Source organism: Mustela nigripes, chromosome 8 (assembly GCF_022355385.1).
Source record: "Mustela nigripes isolate SB6536 chromosome 8, MUSNIG.SB6536, whole genome shotgun sequence".
Classification (NCBI taxonomy): Eukaryota; Metazoa; Chordata; class Mammalia; order Carnivora; family Mustelidae; genus Mustela; species Mustela nigripes.
In genome coordinates this window covers 25362918-25376163 of record NC_081564.1, presented here as the reverse complement: position 1 = coordinate 25376163, position 13246 = coordinate 25362918, and the positions used below count along the sequence as shown (strand labels likewise).

Below are 13246 nucleotides of genomic sequence, written 5' to 3'. Positions count from 1 at the left end.
TAAAGTGGTGCAGCCACTGTGGAAGACAGTATGGAATTTCCTCAAAAGAACATAAAAATAAAATTATGAGGGACACCTGGATGGGTCATCAATGCAGCATGTGATTATTGATCTTAGGGTTGTAAGTTCAAGGCAAAGGTTAGGTGTAGAGATTACTTAAAAATAAAATCGTTTTTTAAAGATTTAATTTATTTACTTGAAAGAGAGTGATCACAAGTAGGCAGAGAGGAAGGCAGAGAGAGAGGGGGAAGCAGGCTCCCTGCCAAGCAGAGAGCCCGATGTGGGGCTCGGTCCCAGGACCCTGAGATCATGACCTGATATAAAGGCAGAGGCGTAACCCACTAAACCCTTAAAAATAAAATCTTTTCCTTTAAATTTATTTATTTTTATTATTTTTATTTTTTATAAACATATTTTTATCTCCAGGGGTACAGGTCTGTGAATTGCCAGGTTTACATACTTCACAGCACTCACCAAAGCACATACCCTCCCCAATGTCCATAACCCCACCCCCCTTCTCTCAACCCCCCTCCCCCCAGCAACCCTCAGTTTGTTTTGTGAGATTAAGAGTCACTTATGGTTTGTCTCCCTCCCAATCCCATCTTGTATCATTTATTCTTCTCCTACCCACTACAGCCCCCATGTTGCATCACCACTTCCTCATATCAGGGAGATCATATGATAGTTGTCTTTCTCTGCTTGACTTATTTCGCTAAGCATGATACGCTCAAGTTCCATCCATGTTGTTGCAAATGGCAAGATTTCATTTCTTTTGATGACTGCATAGTATTCCATTGTATATATATACCACATCTTCTTTATCCATTCATCTGTTGTTGGACATCTAGGTTCTTTCCATAGTTTGGCTATTGTGGACATTGCAGCTATAAACATTCGGGTGCATGTGCCCCTTTGGATCACTACATTTGTATCTTTAGGGTAAATACCCAGTGGTGCAATTGCTGGGTCATAGGGCAGTTCTATTTTCAACATTTTGAGGAACCTCCATGCTGTTTTCCAGAGTGGTTGCACCAGCTTTCATTTCCACCAGCAGTGTAGGAGGGTTCCCCTTTCTCCACATCCTCGCCAGCATCTGACATTTCCTGACTTGTTGATTTTAGCCATTCTGACTGGTGTGAGGTGATATCTCATTGTGGTTTTGATTTGTATTTCCCTGATGCCGAGTGATATGGAGCACTTTTTCATGTGTCTGTTCGCCATCTGGATGTCTTCTTTGCAGAAATGTCTGTTCATGTCCTCTGCCCATTTCTTGATTGGATTATTTATTCTTTGGGTGTTGAGTTTGCTAAGTTCTTTATAGATTTTGGACACTAGTCCTTTATTTGATATGTCATTTGCAAATATCCTCTCCCATTCTGTCAGTTGTCTTTTGATTTTGTTAACTGTTTCCTTTGCTGTGCAAAAGCTTTTGATCTTAATGAAATCCCAATAGTTCATTTCTGCCCTTGCTTCCCTTGACTTTGCCGATGTTCCTAGGAAGATGTTGCTGCGGCTGAGGTCGAAGAGGTTGCTGCCTGTGTTCTCCTCAAGGATTTTGATGGATTCCTTTCTCACATTGAGGTCCTTCATCCATTTTGAGTCTATTTTTGTGTGTGGTGTAAGGAAATGGTCCAATTTCATTTTGCTGCATGTGGCTGTCCAGTTTCTCCAGCACCATTTATTGAAGAGGCTGTCTTTTTTCCATTGGACATTCTTTCCTGCTTTGTCGAAGAATAGTTGGCTGTAGAGTTGAGGGTCTATTTCTGGGCTCTCTATTCTGTTCCATTGATCTATGTGTCTGTTTTTGTGCCAGTATCATGCTGTCTTGATGATGACAGCTTTGTAATAGAGCTTGAAGTCCGGAACTGTGATGCCACCAACTGTGGCTTTCCTTTTCAATATTCCTTTGGCTATTCGAGGTCTTTTCTGGTTCCAAATAAATTTCAGGATTATTTGTTCCATTTCTTTGAAAAAGATGGATGGTACTTTGATAGGAATTGCATTAAATGTGTAGATGCTTTAGGTAGCATAGACATTTTCACAATATTTATTCTTCCAATCCAGGAGCATGGAACATTTTTCCATTTCTTTGTGTCTTCCTCAATTTCTTTCATGAGTACTTTATGGTTTTCTGAGTATAGATTCTGTGCCTCTTTGGTTAGGTTTATTCCTAGGTATCTTATGGTTTCGGGTGCAGTTGTAAATGGGATCGACTCCTTAATTTCTCTTTCTTCTGTCTTGCTGTTGGTGTAGAGAAATGCAACTGATTTCTGTGCATTGATTTTATATCCTGACCCTTGACTGAATTCCTGTACAAGTTCTAGTAGTTTTGGAGTGGATTCTTTTGGGTTTTCCACATATAGTATCCCATCATCTATAAAGAGTGATAATTTGAGTTCTTCTTTGCCGATTTGGATGCCTTTAATTTCCTTTTGTTGTCTGATTGCTGAGGCTAGGACTTCTAGTACTATGTTGAATAGCAGTGGTGATAATGGACATCCCTGCCGTGTTCCTGACCATAATGGAAAAGCTTTCAGTATTTCTCCATTGAGAATGTTATTTGCGGTGGGTTTTTCATAGATGGCTTTGATGATATTGAGGTATGTGCCCTCTATCCCTAAATTTTGAAGAGTTTTGATCAGGAAGGGATGCTGTACTTTGTTAAATGCTTTTTCAGCATCTATTGAGAGTATCATATGGTTCTTGTTCTTTCTTTTATTGATGTGTTGTATCACATTGACTGATTTGTGGATGTTGAACCAATCTTGCAGCCCTGGAATAAATCCCACTTGGTTGTGGTGAATAATCCTTTTAATGTACTGTTGAATCCTATTGGCTAGTATTTTGGTGAGAATTTTTGCATCTGTGTTCATCAAGGATATTGTTCTATAGCTCTCTTTTTTGATAGGATCCTTGTCTGGTTTTAGGATCAAGGTGATGTTGGCCTCATAAAATGAGTTTGGAAGTTTTCTTTCCATTTCTATTTTTTTGAACAGTTTCAGGAAAATAGGAATTAGTTCTTCTTTAAATATTTGGTAGAATTCCCCCGGGAAGCTCTCTGGCCCTGGGCTTTTGTTTGTTTGGAGATTGTTGATGACTGTTTCAATCTCCTTACTGGTTATGGGTCTGTTCAGGCTTTCTATTTCTTCCTGGTTCAGTTGTAGTAGTTTATATGTTTCTAGGAATGCATCCATTTCTTCCAGATTGTCAAATTTGTTGGCGTAGAGTTGCTCATAGTATGTTCTTATAATAGTTTGTATTTCTTTGGTGTTAGTTGTGATCTCTCCTCTTTCATTCATGATTTTATTTATTTGGGTCCTTTCTCTTTTCTTTTTGATAAGTCGGGCCAGGGGTTTATCAATTTTATTAATTCTTTCAAAGAACCAGCTCCTAGTTTCGTTGATTTGTTCTATTGTTTTTTTTGTTTGTTTGTTTCTATTTCATTGATTTCTGCTCTGATCTTTATGATTTCTCATCTCCTGCTGGGCTTAGGGATTCTTTCTTGTTCTTTCTCCAGCTCCTTTAGGTGTAGGGTTAGGTTGTGTACCTGAGACCTTTCTTGTTTCTTGAGAAAGGCTTGTACCGCTATATATTTTCCTCTCAGGACTGCCTTTGTTGTGTCACAGAGATTTTGAACCGTTGTATTTTCATTATCATTTGTTTCCATGATTTTTTTCAATTCTTCTTTAATTTCCCGGTTGACCCATTCATTCTTTAGAAGGATGCTGTTTAGTCTCCATGTATTGGGTTCTTTCCAAACTTCCTTTTGTGGTTGAGTTCTAGCTTTAGAGCATTGTGGTCTGAAAATATGCAGGGAATGATCCCAATCTTTTGATACCGGTTGAGTCCTGATTTAGGACCGAGGATGTGATCTATTCTGGAGAATGTTCCATGTGCACTAGAGAAGAATGTGTATTCTGTTGCTTGGGGATGAAATATTCTGAATATATCTGTGATGTCCATCTGGTCCAGTGTGTCGTTTAAGGCCTTTATTTCCTTGCTGATCTTTTGCTTGGATGATCTGTCCATTTCAGTGAGGGGAGTGTTAAAGTCCCCTACTATTATTGTATTATTGTTGATGTGTTTCTTTGATTTTGTTATTAATTGGTTTATATAGTTGGCTGCTCCCAAATTGGTGGCATAGATATTTAAAATTGTTAAATCTTCTTGTTGGACAGACCCTTTGAGAATGATATAGTGTCCTTCCTCGTCTCTTATTATAGTCTTTGGCTTAAAATCTAATTGATCTGATATAAGGATTGCCACTCCTGCTTTCTTCTGATGTCCATTAGCATGGTAAATTCTTTTCCACCCCCTCACTTTAAATCTGGAGGTGTCTTCGGGGTTAAATGAGTTTCTTGGAGGCAACATATAGTTGTTTTTTTTTTTTTTTTTTTTATCCATTGTGATACCCTGTGTCTTTTGATTGGGGCATTTAGCCCATTAACATTCAGGGTAACTATTGAGAGATATGTATTTATTGCCATTGTATTGCCTGTAAGGTGCCTGTTACTGTATATTGTCTCTGTTCCTTTCTGATCTACCACTTGTAGGCTCTCTCTTTGCTTAGAGGACCCCTTTCAAGATTTCCTGTAGAGCTGGTTTGGTGTTTGCAAATTCTTTCAGTTTCTGTTTGTCCTGGAAGATTTTAATCTCTCCTTCTATTTTCAATGATAGCCTAGCTGGATATAGTATTTTTGGCTGCATGTTTTTCTTATTTAGTGCTCTGACTATATCTGCCAGCTCTTTCTGGCCTGCCAGGTCTCCTTGGATAAGTTAGCTGCTATTCTACTATTTTTACCAGTGTATGTTACTGACTTCTTTTCCCACACTGCTTTCAGGATTTTCTCTTTGTCACTAAGGCTTGTAAATTTTACTATTAGGTGACGGGGTGTGGGTCTATTCTTACTGATTTGAGGGGCATTCTCTGAACCTCTTTAATTTTGGTGCTCTTTCCCTTTGCCATATTGGGGAAATTCTCCCCAATAATTCTCTCCAGTATACCTTCTGCTCCCCTCTCACTTTCTTCTTCTTCTGGAATCCCAATTATTCTAATGTTGTTTCGTCTTATGGTGTCACTTATCTCTCGAATTCTCCCCTCGTGGTCCAGGAGCTGTTTGTCCCTCTTTTGCTCAGCTTCTTTATTCTCTGTCATTTGATATTCTATATCACTAATTCTTTCTTCTGCCTCATTTATCCTAGCAGTGAGAGCCTCCATTTTTTATTGCACCTCATTAATAGCTTTTTTGATTTCAACTTGGATAGATTTTAGTTCTTTTATTTGTCCACAAAGGGCTTTTATATCTCTCGAGAGGGTTTCTCTAATATCTTCCATGCCTTTCTCGAGCCAGGCTAGAACCTCGAGATCTGACATATTACCAATGTCTGTATTGATTAGGTCCCTAGCCTTCGGTACTGCCTCTTGTTCTTTTTTCGTGGTGAATTTTTCTGCCTTTTCATTTTTGTCTGGATAAGAGTATATGAAGGAGCAAGTAAAATATTAAAAGGGTGGCAACAACCCCAGGAAAATATGCTTTAACCAAATCAGAAGAGATCCCAAATCGTGAGGAGGGAGAAAGGGGATAAAAAGAGGTTCAAAAAGAAAGAAAGAAAGAAAAAAAAACAATTGAAAAAAAGAAAACAAATAAAGAAAAGTAAAAAAAAGAAAATATATATATATTAGATAAACTAGTTAAAAAACGTTAAAAAGGAAAAGGGTAAAAGTTAATAAAAATTTAGCAAAAGAAGAGAAAAATAAATGAAAAAGAAGAAAATTACTTTAACTGCAAGACTGAAAAATCTCAGGGAAAAAGCCATGAGTTGCTTTCTCCTCCTCTGGAATTCTGCTGCTCTCCTTGGTATTGAAACTGCACTCCTTGGTAGGTGAACTTGGTCTTGGCTGGATTTCTTGTTGATCTTCTGGGGGAGGGTCCTGGTGTAGTGATTCTTAAGTGTCTTTGCCCCAGGCAGAATTGCACCACCCTTACCAGGGGCTGGGCTGAGTAATCCGCTCAGGTTTGCTTTCAGGAGCTTTTGTTCCCTGAGCTCTTTCCGTAGAATTCCAGAGGATGGGAATACAAATGGTGGCCTCCTGGTCTCCGACCCAGAGGAGCCAAGAGCCCGGGGACCCACTCCTCAGTGTGCCCTCAGAGAACAGCGCCCAGTAACTCCCGTCTGCCTGACCTCCGGCTGCGCTCTGAGCTCACCGAGCCTGCGACCGGTTCAAGGTAACCCCGAGGTGCGATGTTACTGTTGCCTCTGTCTCTGTAGCCGGCTTCCCCGTTCCAATACCCGCAAGCTCTGTGACACTCAGACACCCCCGATCCTTCTGTGACCCAGGACCTGAGGCCACACTGAGCCCGCGTGGGCTTTGCCCCGGTTTAGCCTCTGGAGCGATGTCCTTCAGCGGAACAGACTTTAAAAAGTCCCGGTTTTGTGCTCGGTTGCTCAGCCACTTGCTGGGACCCGGCCCCTCCCCCCAGGGTCTATCTTCCCGTCGCTTTGGATTCACTTCTCCGCCAGTCCTACCTTTCAGAAAGTGGTTGTTTTTCTGTTTCTAGAATTGCTGTTCTTCTTCTCTTTGATCTGCCAATGGATTTGCAGGTGTTTGCAATCTTTAGATAAGCTATCTAGCTGATCTCCTGCTAGCTAAAGTAGTCTCAGCCTGCTACTTCTCCACCATCTTGACTCCTCCTTAAAAATAAAATCTTAAGAAATAAAACATAAATGTGATATATACCAGTAATTCCACTACTGGCTATTTACCTAAAGAATATGAAAACACTAATTCAAAAAGATATATGCACCTCTGTGTTTACCACAGCATTATTTACACAATGGCAAAATTTTGGAAGCAATCCAAGTGCCTACTGAGAGATGCATATAATATATATATTATATATATGTAATATATATATAGAGATGCATATAATATATATTATATACACATTATATATATTATATACATATTATATATATAATTATATTATATTATTATATTAATTATTTTATTTTATATAATTTATATAATTTATTTTATTTTATATAATTAATTATATTAATTATAATTATAATAGTCATATTATATATAATAATTATATAATATATATAAAATGTGTATTATATCCATATATATTATATATTAATATGATATAATCTATAATATAATATAATATAAAATAATATATAATTATAATATAATATGTAATATATTATAATAATATACATATATACATATATAATATGTATATAATATATTATATATATGCATAGAATGTATATGCATATATGTATATAATATATTATATTATTAATATATTATTTTATATAATATAATTATAATATGTAAGTAATGTAATATAATATAATATAATAATATACATATATACCTATATAATATGTATATAATATATTATATACATATGCATAGAATGTATATATACATATACATATACATATACATTCTATGCATCTCTCTCTCTCTATATATATATGTATATATTATATATATGTGTATATATTCAACAATTTAAAATAATAAAATCTTGCCATTTCCAATAATATGGATGGGTCCAATAGTATATTGTTAAGTGAAATAAGTCAATCAGAGAAGACAGATACCATATGATTTCATTCATATGTGGATATTAAGAAATAAAACAAATGTGCAAAGAAAAAAGGGAATGAACAAAAAACCAGACTCTTAAATGTAGAGAACACTGGTGAATTACCAGAGGGGAGATGGATAGGGAGATGAATGAAATACGTGAAGGGATTTAAGAATATACTTATGACAAGTACTGAGGGGTATATAGAATTGTTGAATCACTATATTGTACACCTGTAACTAATATGAAAATACATGTTAACTATTGTGGAATTAAGATAAAAAAATAAATAATAACATGGGACAGAATAAACTAAGCAAGATAATGGTAATTTTTATGATTTTTGTTTAAATCATTGCAAACTCAAAAAACCTTGTTTTTTTCAGATTAAAAAAAATTTTATCTGAAGCTAACTGACTTATAGCACTTTGACAAATAAGCCTTTGTGAAAAACATTAAACATTTATCTTTTCTCCCTACCTGATCCCTCAAAAATTCAGAAACTCTCAGTACATATGCTTATACTTTATGGCAATATATTTCTTATTTTAAAAACAACCTGTTCTTTTTGTAACAGGACACAGTTTGCTGGCATGTCATATTTGAGAGAGACACACATAGACTCATATATGACCAGACAGCTTTAAGGAATAAGGATGACCTTTTGGAGCCAATAAAGCCCTTGGAAATACCAGCCTCATACTTTGTTTACAGAGATCCCAGCAGCCTCACCAGTTGATTAAAGAAGGTCACTCATGGCAGGAATCTTCAGATATTTTGAGAACCTCAAAAAGGCAAGAATTCACCCATATATATGGGTATCAAAGAGGAAGTCTGATTGCAAGTATTTGGCCTTAAGGAGCTATGAAAAGTTCAATCTAGAGATTCCTTATAAAAGTTCTAACAAAGCAGGTTTTGAGGAACATACATGGTCAAGCACTTCTTGTTGGAGTTATGTAAATCATCAGCCCATTTTTTTTTTTTTTTGAAATTAGACTTATTTTGCAAACACCTGGGTATTAATTTCGCTATCTTTAGTAAAAATGGGGGCAACTATAGAGGAAAAATGTGCTTCAATCACACATGCTTGTAAATATTAGTTTTTTTTTTTGTTTGTTTGTTTTTTGTTGTTGTTAACTTTCCAGGAACTTTATTTTTTTTTATTTTTTATTTTTATTTATTTTTTTTGCATAAGATATATTTATTAAGTAGAAGTGATGAATTAAAAACAAAAGCTAGTGTTTATTTAATGCTTACCACATGACAAGCACTATTTATATTAACTCTTTTAAAATACATTATGCTATGTATATCTAACTTTTCTAAGATTCTAGCAATAGTGCCTTCATTTTTCACAGGCAGCAACCTCTTCGACCTCAGCCGCAGCAACATCTTCCTAGGAACAACGCCAAAGGCAAGGGAAGCAAGGGCAAAAATGAACTATTGGGATTTCATCAAGATCAAAAGCTTTTGCACAGCAAAGGAAACAGTTCACAAAATCAAAAGACAACTGACAGAATGGGAGAAGATATTTGCAAACGACACATCATTTTTCAAAAATTTTTAAAGGAAAAGAGATGAAAGAAGGAAACTGCTGTTGGTCACATAGCTGAGATGTGATGGAGCCTGGACTCAAGCTCACAAAGTCAAAATCTAAAGCCACTATTATCAACTATTATGTATACTGCTCCTTGGAGAAAAGGTGGAGTACAGAGAGTCAAATACCCAAATGCTGATGAACAGATTATGGAGAATCCTCTCAGAAAATAAGAAGTCACTGAGATGAGTTGAGTAACAGTAAGACTGAAACTCTTGAGAAAAGACCACACATGATTGAAGATCTACACACTTTCAGAGAAGTCAAAATTACAGCCATCCTGTGGGCTGCCAGGAATGCCTTCCATGTCCATTTCCAAGTCCATCGTGATAACGGCTATTCCTAGTGGTAAGGATTTCCTGTGTTCCTACATGGCCAAGTTCTGTGGCTAAGATTTCTTTGTTCTCTACTATCACATGTATTCTTTTTTTTTTTTAATAAATTAATCTATTTATTTTCAGAAAAACAGTATTCATTTTTTTTCATTTTTTTTTTTTTTTTTTTTTTTTTTTTTTTTTTTTTTTTGTTAACTTTCCAGGGACTTTATTTTTTTAATTCTTTAAATATTTATTTATTTATTTATTATTTTCAGCATAACAGTATTCATTATTTTTGCACCACACCCAGTGCTCCATGCAAGCTGTGCCCTCTCTGATACCCACCACCTGGTACCCCGACCTCCCATCCCCCGCCCCTTCCAAACCCTCAGATTGTTTTTCAGAGTCCATAGTCTCTCATGGTTCACCTCCCCTTCCAATTTACCCCAAATCCCTTCTTCTCTCTAACTCCCCATGTCCTCCATGCTGTTTGTTATGCTCCACAAATAAGTGAAGCCATATGATATTTGACTCTCTCAGCTTGACTTATTTCACTCAGCATAATCTCTTCCAGCCCCATCCATGTTGCTACAAAAGTTGGGTATTCATCCTTTCGGATGGAGGCATAATACTCCATAGTGTATATGGACCACATCTTCCTTATCCATTTGTCCGTTGAAGGGCATCTTGGTTCTTTCCACAGTTTGGCAACCATGGCCATTGCTGCTATAAACATTGGGGTACAGATCGCACTTCTTTTCACTACATCTGTAAACTTTGGGGTAAATACCCAGTAGTGCGATGGCAGGGTCATAGGGAAGTTCTATTTTTAATTTCTCGAGGAATCTCCACACTGTTCTCCAAAGTGGCTGCACCAACTTGCATTCCCACCAACAGTGGAAGAGGGTTCCCCTTTCTCCACATGCCCTCCAACACATGTTGTTTCCTGTCTTGCTAACTTTGGCCATTCTAACTGGTATAAGGTGGTATCTCAATGTGGTTTTAATTTGAATCTCCCTGAGGGCTAGTGATGATGAACATTTTTTCATGTGTCTGATAGCCATTTGTATGTCTTTATTGGAGAAATGTCTGTCCATAGCTTCTGCCCATTTTTTTGATATGATTGTCTGTTTTGTGTGTGTTGAGTTTGAGGTTTTAATATTGATCATTATAAACTGGACTATATCCTATATTCTCCTAGTGTCCCCCAATGCCTGACTGCAACACCTCAAGATAACATTTTTATATTTTTCTCTCCATTCCTGACAATTGGAATCATTTGATACACAAAATGTCCTTTTTTCCCCCCCTGAGATCCTGCAAAATGTATAGAAATGACTTGATGTAAACTTCAGAGAAATCCTCATAAAAGTTCATGTATAGACAATCTTCCCACTTGTTGCTCTGTGGGCCCCTCAAAAAGATCACTAAAGACATCTGAACTGAAACCAGGGAAATCTACCACATTGTTACTATCTGCCCTATGCCATCTGAAGATGCCTTTAGCCCAACATCTAGAAATGTCACTGGCAGCGCTCGGGACTTAGATACTGGATTTAGGATTAGCTCCAAACATTCACTTACATTTTCCCTCCCCCCCCATAAGAATTGCTGCTTATTAATTACCTGATTGCTTGCCCAGTAGGTCTTAACTTTGAGAGCTCACCTGCATCACCACCTTCTGGAAAAAAGTTTAACTGAATGACCTACTGTCAGATTAAGACACAGGTTCCACAAGAGGAAACAATCTACCTGCTCAACTTGGAATGTATGAGACTTCAGAGATGCTGCTGAGGAGGGAACTGTAGTGATTGAGAGCAGGCCATCCCAAGAAAGGACGTATTTTCATGTGCTTTACTTAGAGCCAGAGGCAATTTGAGACTCTTTGGGCTTAAGAAAACTTTGGCTTTTCCTTTATCTCTATAGAAGAATCTAAACTAGATGGCCTTTCCAGGATAAGGGTTATTACCAGAAATAAATATATCTGAGTGACCACCTGTATTAGAGAGCAAACTTTCTTTTTTTTTTTTTTTTTTTTAACCACTTACTCTTTTCATCTTCTGGTGTACTGCATTCTTTCCCTTTGAAGCCCCAGACCCCTATCCCCTACTCTTTAGTTCAGAATGACATATATACCTTATTTTGCCTGACAGTCTTCAGAATTCCTGTGTATGTGTAGATTCCTTGTATGTACACTAATAAATTTGATTTTCTCCTCCTTCTCTGTCTCCTATCAATTTGATTCCTGGTCCAGCTAGAAGGATCTTTGAGGGGACAGGATATTCTTGCTCCCTGACAGTAATAGATAAGAGAAAAAAAACAGTTATTTTTTTCTTTAAAAGTATTTATTCTTATTAATGTTCTCCAGACCATGGGGCATGAACAGTTGGGCTCTATTCCCTTACCCAGTGTGTTCCTCAGATACCCATGATGTCCCAGGCAACAGCATCATCTGTGTGTCACTCCTTCCTCTTCAAGGACAGGTCTCAACACAGAGGACTCTCCTGTCAGGAGCCTCCACAGAAGCTTCTCAATAAAAAAGGCTCAGAGACAAGGTCTAGTTCCCATGGGATTTTGTCTCACTTCCTCGTTATCTAAAACACCGTGGAGAATGATAGTCATTTCCAATATAATGATATAGAGCACAGTAATAGTCAGCCTCGTCCTCAGGCTACAGTCTGGAGATGAGCAGAAGCCACTCATTGGTGGAGGCATCTAGGGACCCAGAGATGTGGCTGGGGACCCAGGAACCCTGGTGGTTATCTGCATCTGACTTATGGCACAGGATATACCGGGGAGGGCTAGCTTGCTTCTGTTGGTACCAGAATATGTAGTAGCTGCCTACACTGAAGTCACTGCTCAAGGTGCAGATGAGTCTGGCTGTTGTTCCGGGAGATGCAGAGAGGGAGGGTGACTGGTTCAGCACAGACAGAGACAGGGAACCTGCAAACACAGATACTCATGGGTGATGCAGCAAGAGCCAGGTTAAAACTTCCTAGGGACTCAGCCAAAGAGGCTGACATCTGTAGAGGTCTGCCCTGTGTTTCCAATGCCCTTCCCTACCTCCATGGTGAGCCAGGAGCCCCAGGAGGATGAGTCCAGGCCATGGTGACACAGACCCTGGTCCCCACAGTGGAGTGGGCTACCCCAGGCCTCCTTTTCTCCTCCACCCTCTGCCATAGGAGGGACTGTTCATGCAAATGGAGTCCCTCCAGTAACTGCCTACCCCCTCCCTCAAACCTGATGCTTCAGACCATCTCACAGCACACACTGAGGAGGATGGGGTTGGCTTCAGCCCTGGGGAGAGTCCTGAAAAGAAGCATTCTCTGCGGCCACATTCAGGCAGCCCTGAGCAAAGGGCACCAGTCAAGCAACCATGTGTTGGGTCCACAGCTCTGCTCATGCCCAACATGGATCGTGGATCAGACACGTGACTACTGGGCCCTCTGCTGGCCTTTCTGCTGGTTGCATGGGTGTGAAAGGCCATGTCAATATCCACATGGGGGAGGGGCTTGCCTGCCTTAGTCATTGGCATTTCCACCCCTTCCTCCTCAAAATTTGGAGGGAACCCTCGGCCCTGCCCTGGAGCCCTTTGCTAGGCTGCAAACTCCTCCCCACCACACACCCCTTAATTTCCTAAAGTGTCCTCCTCCGATGCTGACTCAGGGACCTCCCTCCTGGGTTAAATGAGTGGAAAGTGGCTCCTGAGACCTGGAGCCAGACAG

General features: G+C 38.6%; 1 protein-coding gene and 1 gene segment (V, D, J or C); one reads left to right on the top strand and one right to left on the bottom strand.

Moving 5' to 3' along the window:
* The window catches only part of ZNF280B (zinc finger protein 280B), an 82932-nt gene extending 71210 nt beyond the window's left edge, over positions 1 to 11722 (top strand). For 5 of the 7 annotated variants that reach the window (XR_009405943.1, XR_009405941.1, XR_009405938.1 and 2 more), the window contains 2 exons: positions 8966 to 9552; positions 11167 to 11722. The gene's annotated coding sequence lies outside the window, so the exon portion shown is untranslated. Of the gene's footprint in view, positions 1 to 8184; positions 8399 to 8965; positions 9553 to 11163 lie in introns of those variants that run through there. The other 2 variants (XR_009405939.1, XR_009405942.1) reach the window with 2 other exon arrangements.
* The window catches only part of LOC132023362 (probable non-functional immunoglobulin lambda variable 11-55), a 1024259-nt gene that overhangs the window by 884012 nt on the left and 127001 nt on the right, over positions 1 to 13246 (bottom strand).